Source organism: Mustela erminea, chromosome 6 (assembly GCF_009829155.1).
Source record: "Mustela erminea isolate mMusErm1 chromosome 6, mMusErm1.Pri, whole genome shotgun sequence".
NCBI lineage: Eukaryota > Metazoa > Chordata > Mammalia > Carnivora > Mustelidae > Mustela > Mustela erminea.
In genome coordinates this window covers 55,913,906-55,923,956 of record NC_045619.1, presented here as the reverse complement: position 1 = coordinate 55,923,956, position 10,051 = coordinate 55,913,906, and the positions used below count along the sequence as shown (strand labels likewise).

Below are 10,051 nucleotides of genomic sequence, written 5' to 3'. Positions count from 1 at the left end.
TTATACCGTTTCTCCAAGTTAAAGGAAAGGAGAGCAGACACACACTGTATAAGACAACAGGTCACCCTGTTGAGATGGGTTCAATCAGCCCGTGCTTGTGCCAACACAGTCTGAAGCATTCCAGTTCCTCATGCAACCCGCTACACCTCCACCCTCTCTGTTTTCCCAGGACTGGGAAATTAGGCCAGCCTGGGTGAGCTTCAAGTGGGTAATACTCTTTGGGATAAGGAGAAGTTGACTTATCCTGAAGAAAGTCTCTCATACTAACTCTAGCTCTTCCTCTTTCTGTGCTGTGCGTGGTAGACGTGCTGGAAATGCTGTGCTCTTTGTTGGACAAAGGAGAAAGAAACTCGAGACCAGGGGATAAAGAGACATGTCACACAGCAAGGTGACAGGAAACAAGGGTAGAACCCAGGCCTCCAGGGCCTTGCCGGCGCTTTTCCCCCCAGAGAACATCAGCTTCCGTGATCTCAGCGGAATCACACTCCAAATCCCACCGCCACACAGAGTTTTCTCTATCAACGACAGAGTGGCCAAAGTGTTTCTACAGCTTCCCTTAGACTCGTTTTCCAGTTTCATTTAGGAGGGGAGTGGGCAATGAAAAGTGCTGAGGGAAGCCAGAAGCCCTGACAGTAAAGGAGGGAAGCTAGAGGCCTGGAAAGGAGACCCAGATGGAAGCAATTGGAAGGCCTATAAAACTGCATATCATATGGGGTCTAAAGTTCCCCAGAGTTTGTTAAAACGTGTGACAGGAAAGGGGAAAAAAAAAAATCACAGGAGATTTTTGGTGCTGCTCTGGAGGGGGATGGATTTCAACGACTCAGCTGCTCTTATAATATAAACTGCCCTTTCCAGCCAAGCCCAAACCGTTTCTGTTTGTTCTTGGATAATTCAGACATCAGCTATTTTTAAGACTTCCTGTGGTGCCAGTGTCCCCGAGGCACAGAGGGACACAGAGAAGACAGGGCTCAATGGCCCCAACAGCAGCCTGGTGGCGCCATTCTGGCACAAGGCCTGTGGGCAAGATTTGGGCCTCCCCCAGCACCCATGCCTGGGACAGGATTCATGTCAGACCGGCAGGGGGACCCCAGAGGTTTCCACAGAGGAGAGGCGGCACCAGCTGAGAGGACTGTCTGCTTTTTACGATGTGAAGTCACTTGGATATTTATATTCTAGTCATGGATATTATAGAAGTTGTTCTAGTAACTGAGCAGTGTCATATCCTGTACTTTAGAACAATGAGGAAGGTTAAAGAGGAAATCCAAATAAACACTCAAAATCATGAGGGGGGAAAGCAGGGCTGAAACAATACACTGGCTCCAGAGGGAGAAGGCAAAGGGATGGACACCACCTTACTCTGAAAGGTTTTCACAGACCCTAGTACTCCTGCCTTCATAGGACCCTTTTCCCACAAAACAATTCCTAAAAATTATACTTTAAGGCTGCATTAGTATAAAGACAAATATATAAATATTACCATATTAAAATACTTCCTTTGGGGTGCCTGGGTGGCTCGGTGGGTTAGGGCCTCTGCCTTTGGCTCAGGTCATGATCCCAGGGTCCTGGAATCGAGCCCTGCATTGGGCTCTTTGCTCAGTGGGGAGCCTGCTTCCTCCTCTCTCTGCCTGCCTCTCTGCCTGCTTGTGATCTCTGTCTGTCAAATAAATAAAGTCTTTAAAAAAAAGAAAGTTTCTTTGATGTGAAAGTTCTTTTGTTTGTCCTTTCTTTTTTTTTTTTTTGTTAGATTTTATTTATTTATTTGACAGACAGAGATCACAAGTAAGCAGAGAGGCTGGCAAAGAGAGAGATGGGGGGGAAGTAGGCTCCCCGCTGAGCAGAAAGCACAATGCAGGGCTCCATCCCAGGACCCTGGGATCATGACCTGAGCTGAAGGCAGAGGCTTAACCCACTGAGCCTCCCAGGTGCCCCATGTCCTTTCGATTTTAAAAAAAGTTGAAACCTTTTTTGTGGACCACTAAAAATATGGTGGGCTCCAGGCACTGTGGCTCCTGCCCTTGGCACATAAGGGAAGGACCATGATGAAGTCTTCAGTGGGTCAGTGACCCTGAGACATTTGGGGGCATGAGCAAGTCAGGACAGCAGTAGATCCTGGACCAAATGTGGAGTGAGTCCCCAAACTTATGGACAAGACTTCTGTAGAAGATGCAGAGTCCTTTGTTCATTACTTTCTGTCGAAGATCCTTCCAGAAGTTGCTTTTCCTGTAGCCAGTCGTGGAGAAAGCTCCCTTTTTGTCCTGAACGTGTTCTGTATTCGTCAAGAAGGAACCAGTGCCAAATGTAATCAGTCAGAAAATTCTCTTTAACTTATGAATTAAAATCTGCTATAAATGTGTATGTTCAAGACAAGAGAGACACATGATTGTTACAACAAGGGCAAAAACAGAACAGGCCAGAAGAAAGAGAGTTCACATGCAAATTATTTAGTTATGTAACAAATCCCCGTCTAGAGGAAGAAAGATCACTGGTCCCAGTTGACTGTTGGTGTCTTCTTTTTGCTTTTGATTTGAAAAACTTCTTAAAATACAGAGGAATCTGTATTTGTTTCTTCTTTGTTGTTCAACAAATAGTCTCAAACATTATGTCAGACCCTGGGCCAGACATCAGGATCCAGAGCTAAACATGCAACCTGTGCTCCAGTAGGGGAGAGAGCCTGTTTAAAAAAATAAGAAGAAATAGGGGCGCCTGGGTGACTCAGTCGGGTAACTGTCCATCTCCTGATTTTGGCTCAGGTCATGATCTCAGGGTCCTGGGATGGAGGCCCATGTCAGGCTCCCTGCTCAGTGGGGAGTCTACTAGAGGTTCTCCCTCTCCTTCTCCGTCTGCCCCTCCCCCTTTTTCTGTAATGTGTGCTCTCGCTTTCTCTCTCTCTCTAAAATAAATAAATATTTTCTAAAAAGAAGAAGAAAGAGGGTGCCTGTGTAGCTCAGTTGGTTAAGCCACTACCTTTGGTTCAGGTCATGATCCCAGAGTTCCAGGATCAAGTCCTGCATCAGGGTCTCAGCTCCATGGGGAGTCTGCTTCTCCCTCTGACCTCCCCTCTCATGCTCTCTCTCACTGTCTCTCTCTCAAATAAATAAATAAAATCTTTGAAAAAAAAAAAGAAAGAAAGAAAGAAGAAGAAGAGAGAAAGAAATATTCATAATCAAGAGGGACAGATAGACACAGAAAAGTAATCACAAGTGAGATGAATGGTACCAAGGAGAAAAGCAAGAGCATCACTTAACTTTTTTCTGTGAATCATGGACGTTTTCCCTGTGGAAGTGACTTTTAAGCTGAGACCTGGAATTGACCAGCTGCGTGGGGAATAGGGAATGGCTTAAAGACAGAGTCTCCTGGGTTAGGCCCTGCAGTAGAAAAAATCAGACGAAGCTTATAGTGATTAGAAGATGGTGATTAAGAATGAAGCTGGCAATAGAGATAGGGATGTGAATATCTAAGACCCCCATATGCCATGTAAAGGATCTGGGATTTGAGACTTTATTCCAAGGGCAATAGGAAGCCTTTGAAGAGATTGAGGCAGAGATGTATTTGAAAAGATCACTCAGTCCGCTGCAGTGGAGAACAGACTGGGTTGGGGGAGGGAGGCAGAAATACCAGTTACCAGGTGTTTAAGCCAAAGATGATGGTGTTTTGGACCAGAGAGGGGCAGTGGGGGTGGAGAGAAATGGACAAAATCAAAGCGTGTGGAGAAGCTAGATAAATCCTCACGAATGATTTAACGTGCAAGATGAGGGCCAGTCATCACGTGGATGATTCCCAGTGTCCGGCTTGAGCAAGAAGAAACGGACTGGAAACTTTACATAGCTAGGAGACCCCAGAAGAGAGACAAATATGTGGACAGATAAAGGGAGTGAGGTCATGCTCAGAAGAGAATGGCTCTTGTAGGAACTGAGACTTGAACCCAAGCAGACTGGCTCCAGGGCTCCCACTCTCACCACCATGCTGTATCATGTGTGTGTGATCCCTAACACAGTTAAGGGAGATAGAAATATAAGTAATATGCCCTTAAATTTTTCAATTAGCTGAAGCCAAATTATTTGTCTCCTAGGTAGTCTACATACCCCAAAGGGCATCTCATCTGTGGATAATTAGTTTTGAATCTCAACTTGACCTTATCTCCCAATGAACATTAAAACATTGATTGGGGCGCCTGAGTGGCTCAGTGGGTTAAGCCTCTGCCTTCGGCTCAGTTCATGATCTCAGGGTCCTGGGATCGAGTTCCACATTGGGCTCTCTGCTTGGCAGAGAGCCTGCTTCCTCCTCCTCCTCTCTCTCTGCCTACTTGTGATCTCTCTCTGTCAAATAAATAAAATCCTTTAAAAAAACAAAAACAAACAAACTAAACTAAACAAAAACCATCAGCATCTGGATGTCTCTTCCACACCATCATCCCTCTCTATCCTCCTTGTCTTAATTCTTTCTTTCCTCCGGGCTCCACATCAGCAAGTCCTACAGACTCCATACCAAAATTTGTCTTGAATTCCCCTGCTTCTCCCTTCCCAACCCTCCCACCATGGTCCACAAGGACTTTCTCCTTGTGTGATTTCCCAGCAGACAATGTGCACTAGAAGGGCAGCTCCCACACTGTGCTTTGCCCTGCTGCGATGCCCAGTGCCAGGGAGAGAATAAGCATTCAGCGGGTAGTTGCCCAATGAATAATTGAGACTGGTTTGCAGATTAGTCTCCTATGAGTGAGCTTAACATGAATAAATCCCCAAAGCCTACTTATTTACTAATTATATGGATCACGGGAGTTTCTGAATCCAATTTAATAAGACTTCAGGCAGCCGCTCCCGTGATGGACACCACCCCGTAAGCAGTGGCCGGGAGCAGCTCGCTCAGTGTGGCAGTAAATCCAGCTACTCTGCCAACTCTGCATTTGGCCCCTTGAACATTAACCGGAACCCCTTGGTCTGATCTACTACCCTCCTCGGATCTTTCCCAAAAAAGATTGCTCTGTCAGGGACCAGAAGAAATCTGGTGCCTCAGACTGAGAATTACAGTGCAGAGGACAATATTCTAAGATGTAAATAAATGTATATAAAGGATGGAATTAACCCCAAGTCAACAACAAGCAGGAAATTCAAATGTTATGTTATAATGCTCAGGTAGAGAACCATAAAGGCTGACGTTTCAAGGTCAGTTCATTCATACTGTGGGCTGGGTGATAAAGGAAAAGCAGCTAATGTCTCATTTCCTGGTCTCCTGCTTGTTTCCTATGCCTTTTACCTAAGTGTTTTTTTTTTTAAGTAGGCTCCCAACAGGGGGCTTGAACTCATAATCCTGAGATCAAGAGCCACATGCTCTACTGACTGAGTCAGCCAGGCGCCCCTGCACAAACAATTTTTTTTTAAAAAATGCTGGAAATGGAGGTGTTTTTATAATGCCTTGGCAATCCAGGTACCATTGCCACAATGAAATAATAACACACAGCAGCTTCCAGCTGCTCTTTCAAATAGAAGCATGTGAATTTAAGTATAATGAGTTCAATGTCTAAATGTTTGAAATAACTAAAGGTAAAGTAAAACATCAACCGCTATCTGGGATGTTTCTCATCCTCAGTGAGAGTCCAGCATCTTTTCAACAGCTGTCCAATGGCTCACAATGTTTTCCTGGCACAATTCCTTCTCCTTAAGTAGAAACCAGACCCTTACTTGCCCACCCTCCCTTACACCTAGGGCGGCACAAGTTTCTACCAAACAGAGACACCTGTGTCAGGGCTCAGTTCGGAACAGAGCTATGCAAGCAAGTGGATCCTGGCCATTGGCCGAGGTGTCCAGCTCTAGGGGCAGCAGTGGCAAAGGTTCTGGTGTCCAGAGGCTGCCATCTGTGGTGTCCTAGCTTAGTGACAGCAGCAGTGGAGTTTCTGCTCACCTGATGACGTCATGGGATTTGGGTGTTGTCCCAACTGCGTTACCCCAAGACTTACTTGCGCCTTCTTGGAGATTCTGTGAGCTTCCCAATATGCTCTAATAAATTTCTTTTCTGCTAAATTAGCTGGAAGAGCTTCTGTTGTTTGCATCTAGGAACTTTAAGTAGCAGAGCTGTTGAGGAGAAGAGACCACATAGACATAATTAAAACATGCTCCTCAGCAACCCCTGTAAGTGGCGCTGCTCGCTGCCCAGGGAGCCCAGCACGCTTCCTGTGTCTGTCCGCTGTCTCTCCCACTGGCCTAAACATCCTTTCAACCATCCAGTGCCCCTTCCCATTGTCATTCTCACCCGGTGACCCTGTTTCCTATTTCGGGGGAAAATGAAGAGAACTTCCACAGGTTCTCACGCCAAACTTAACACTTGCCTGTTCCACCTTCCCTCCTGTTCTCAGCGTGTGCGGTCAGTATCCCTGCAATTGAAGGGCGACCCCCAACCTCTTACTTTCTCAAAAACAATCTTCTAAAGCCTCTATTTCCTCTCCTGCACCATTCCCTTTTCCCCCTCTCTCCAGGATCATTCTCACAGCACGCACACAGGCCCTCTGATTTCTCTTCACCTTACAGAATATTTCTCATGGTCCCATATCCCCTTCCGCTAGTGCCCACTTGTCTGTTCCCCTTGACAGCAAAACCCTTCAAGAGAGATGTCTATACATGCTGATTGGAGACCCACTTCAGTAAGGCTTTTGGCCCCATTGTTTCCACAGATATTTCTCTTGTCAAGGTCATGAGTGACCTCATGCTGCTAAACCCAATGGCCAATTCTCATTCTTCATTTTACTCAGTTCTCCAGCAGCCTTTGGCTCCCTCCTCCTTGAGAAATCCTTTTCATTGGCTTCCAAGGCATGCAGACTCCTGGTTTCTTCCCTGCCCTGCTGGCCACTCCTTCTGTCTTCCTAGATAGCTCCCTCTCATCCCCACCCATTCCTCACTCTAAATGCTGGCAGACCCAGGGCTGAGTTCTTGGAGCTATTCCCTACATTGTCTGTGTCTACTCATTCCCAGAGTATCGTACCCAGTCTCATGGCCCAAATATCACCCATTTGCTAAGAATCCTCGCATTCATAACTCTTCTCTAACTTCCTCAACGTCCAGACTCATTTCTTCAATGGTCTAGTCTTTCCTTTTAAATGTTTCCATGTGTCAAACTTCATGTATCTAAAAATGGAACATTCCCGATTCCACTTCACAACTCGTGCCACCCACATCTGTCCCCAGGGGAGGAATTGGCCACATCATCCATCTCAACCACTCAGGCCAGAAGTCCATTCTTCCATCCCCAAAACCAATCCGTCAGCAAGTCCTGTTGGTCTACCTTCATAACATATCTGGAATCTCACTCCTGTTCTTTCCTGCCAGTTGCAGCATCTCTCCCCTGCAGTATTGCAATTGCCTCCTAATCGGTCTTCACTCTACTCTCACCCCTTTGCAAGGAATTCTCCATGTAACAGCAAAGGGATCCTTTTAGAACACGAGTCTGATCAGATCTGACTTATGATCAGACTCTGCTTGGCACCTTCCAAAGATTTCCATTTCACTCAGACTAAAAGGCAAAATCCTCACAACAGTCCAGAAAGTCCTACCCCCATGGGCCCCACTGCCCTCTGAGCTCATCTCCCACGCCGCCCGTCCTCACCTGGACCACTAAGCCATGCTGAGCTTTCTCCATCCTGAAATCACATCCAGCAGGCTTGTCTCAGAGGCTTGGTCCTTTCTGGTCCCTTAGCCTGGCATGTTCTTTCTTCGGGTGCCCACATGGCTCTCTCCCACACACCAGCTATAGGTCTTCACTCAAATGTCACCTTGTCATTGAGGCCTCACAGCCTCATCCCCCTGCACTCTCTCCCTTGGCTCTGCTTTGTTTTCCTCCATGGAACTTATCACCATAAGCAGAATAATGGCCCCCACAGATGTGCCCGTTCCTGTTCTCCAGAATCTATAAACACGTTCTGTTACTTGGCAAAGGGGAATCAAGTTGCGGACGGAATTTAGGTCACTAATCAGCTGACCTTAAAATAGGGAGATGATGTTGGATTGTCCAGGTGGGCCCAATGTAAGCACAAGGGTCCAGAAAAGTGGAAGAAAAGGCAGAAGAGGTCAGAATGGTGTGATGGATGAAGGACTCAACTCTTCATTGCAGGCTTTGAAAAGGCAGCAGCCTCTAGAAGACAGAAAATGTGGGAACACAATTCTCCCTTAGAGCCCCCAGAAAGGATCATAGCCCTGCCAGCTACTTCATTTTATTTTACTTTATTTTTTATTCACTTATTTGAGAGAGAGAGAGAGAGAGAGAGAGAAAGCAGAAAGAGAGAGCATGAGCAGGGACAGGGCAGAGGGAGAGGGAGAAGCAGACTCCCCACCAAGCAGGGAGCCAGACATGGGGCTTGATCCCAGGACCCTGGAATCAGGACCCAAGTCAAAGGCAGATGCCCAACCAACCAAGCTACCCAGGCACCCCCCCCCCCAACTTTATTTTAGCCCAGTTTGGCTAGTGTCAGACTTCTGACTATAAGAAAATAAATGTGTTTGGTTTTAAGTCACAAAGTTTGAAGTAATTTGTTACAGTATCAATAGTAAACAAATACACAGTATCTCATAAATAAGATATTTCCTTCTTCACTTATGCCTGCATTCCCATCCATCACTAGACTACTGTTCCACGGTAGTAGAGTTAATTGGAGATTTCATCCACTACCTTGTTCTCATTGCCTAGAAAAATACACAGCATATAGTGGGCAGTCCATAAATACTTGAATGAATGAATATCTACATGTCTGTGGGTGTGTGATGTGTTTGGGAGGGAATGAGGAAGAGGAAAGACAAAGCAGCAATGGTCACGTGGAGAGGTTAGATGCTTGTATGTAAAAGAAAGAGTAAACTAGACTGAGATTCTGGAAACACGTTATTACCCGGGGTCCAGGTTGGTCATCCCTGGCAAGGAGAGGAGAAGCCTAACAGCTTTCTATGTATAGCGCCAGAGTGTGAGGACAAGGTCCAACTTGACTGTGGTCCACAGAGGAAAACTGTCTTACCAGCTCCTGTGCACTGAAGAAACCATGTCTTCCTGTCCTGTCCTGGGAGGGAAATGGGGATCACCAACTACATGAGAAATCTTACGGAGTGGGTCATGCAAGAGAGGTGGAAAATGATACCCCAGACCATTCCGAGGTCTTCCCCTCTTTAGAAAACACCCCGTATAAAGGAGGCCACTCTGGGGAGGAAAGGGTTCAGAGATCAGGAAGTTCACTGTCAACACCACAGATTTATGACTCAATGCTGACCTAGGGCTGAGCTTGGGTTTTTGAGGCCAGCCCAACATGTCCGAGAGCCCAGAGAGGTGGGGCGTCAGGTGCAGCACAGAACTGCCTTTCCTCTCTGCTGCTGCTTCTCATCACTAAAGGTCTTGCAAACATTTGTTCTTGCAAACATTCTCACAATGGTCCCATTCTTCTCTCCAGCTCATTCAAAACCACCAGGCTTGATAGACAAAGAAAATGTGGTGGATATATTCAACAGAATACTATTCAATCATAAAAAAGAAAGAAATCTGTCAATTTGTGACAACATGGGTGGATCTTGAGGGCATATGCTAAGTGAAATATGTCAAACAGAGAAACACAAATACTGTGTGATCTTATATGTGAAATCTCAAAACAAAACAAAACAAAACAAAACAAAACCTCATAGAAAAAAAAAAAATCAGATTTGTGACCACCAGACACAGGGCAGGAGAAGGGAGATTGGGTTAAAATAACCAAAAGGCACCAACTTCCAGTTATAAGTAAGCAGCCAGGATGTAATGGAAGACATGGTAACTAGAGCCAACACTGCTGTAGGGTATGTTAGAAAGTGGCTAAGAGAGCAGATAATAAAAGTTCTTATCACAAAAAAAAATTTAAAAAAACCTTTCCTCTTTCTTTCTTTTTTGTTTTTTTTTTTGTGTGTGTGTGTGTGTGTGTGTGGGTTTGTGTTTCTATATGAGATTTTTTTTAAGATTTTTTAGAGGTCTTTTTTTTTTTTTAAGATTTTATTTATTTATTTGAGAGAGACAGAGATAGGGAGAGAGAGCACGAACAGGGAGGAGAGGGAGAAGCAGA

General features: G+C 45.6%; 1 long non-coding RNA gene across 1 annotated transcript; it reads right to left on the bottom strand.

The window, feature by feature from the left end:
* Positions 1 to 1,908: 1,908 nt before the first annotated feature.
* LOC116593304 lies at positions 1,909 to 9,186 on the bottom strand. The gene is made up of 4 exons (XR_004286858.1): positions 8,987 to 9,186; positions 7,964 to 8,115; positions 5,951 to 6,065; positions 1,909 to 2,671 (listed from the first exon to the last, which is right to left on the bottom strand). It is a non-coding gene; the product is annotated as an uncharacterized LOC116593304 (long non-coding RNA).
* Between the last annotated feature and the right edge of the window lie 865 nt (positions 9,187 to 10,051).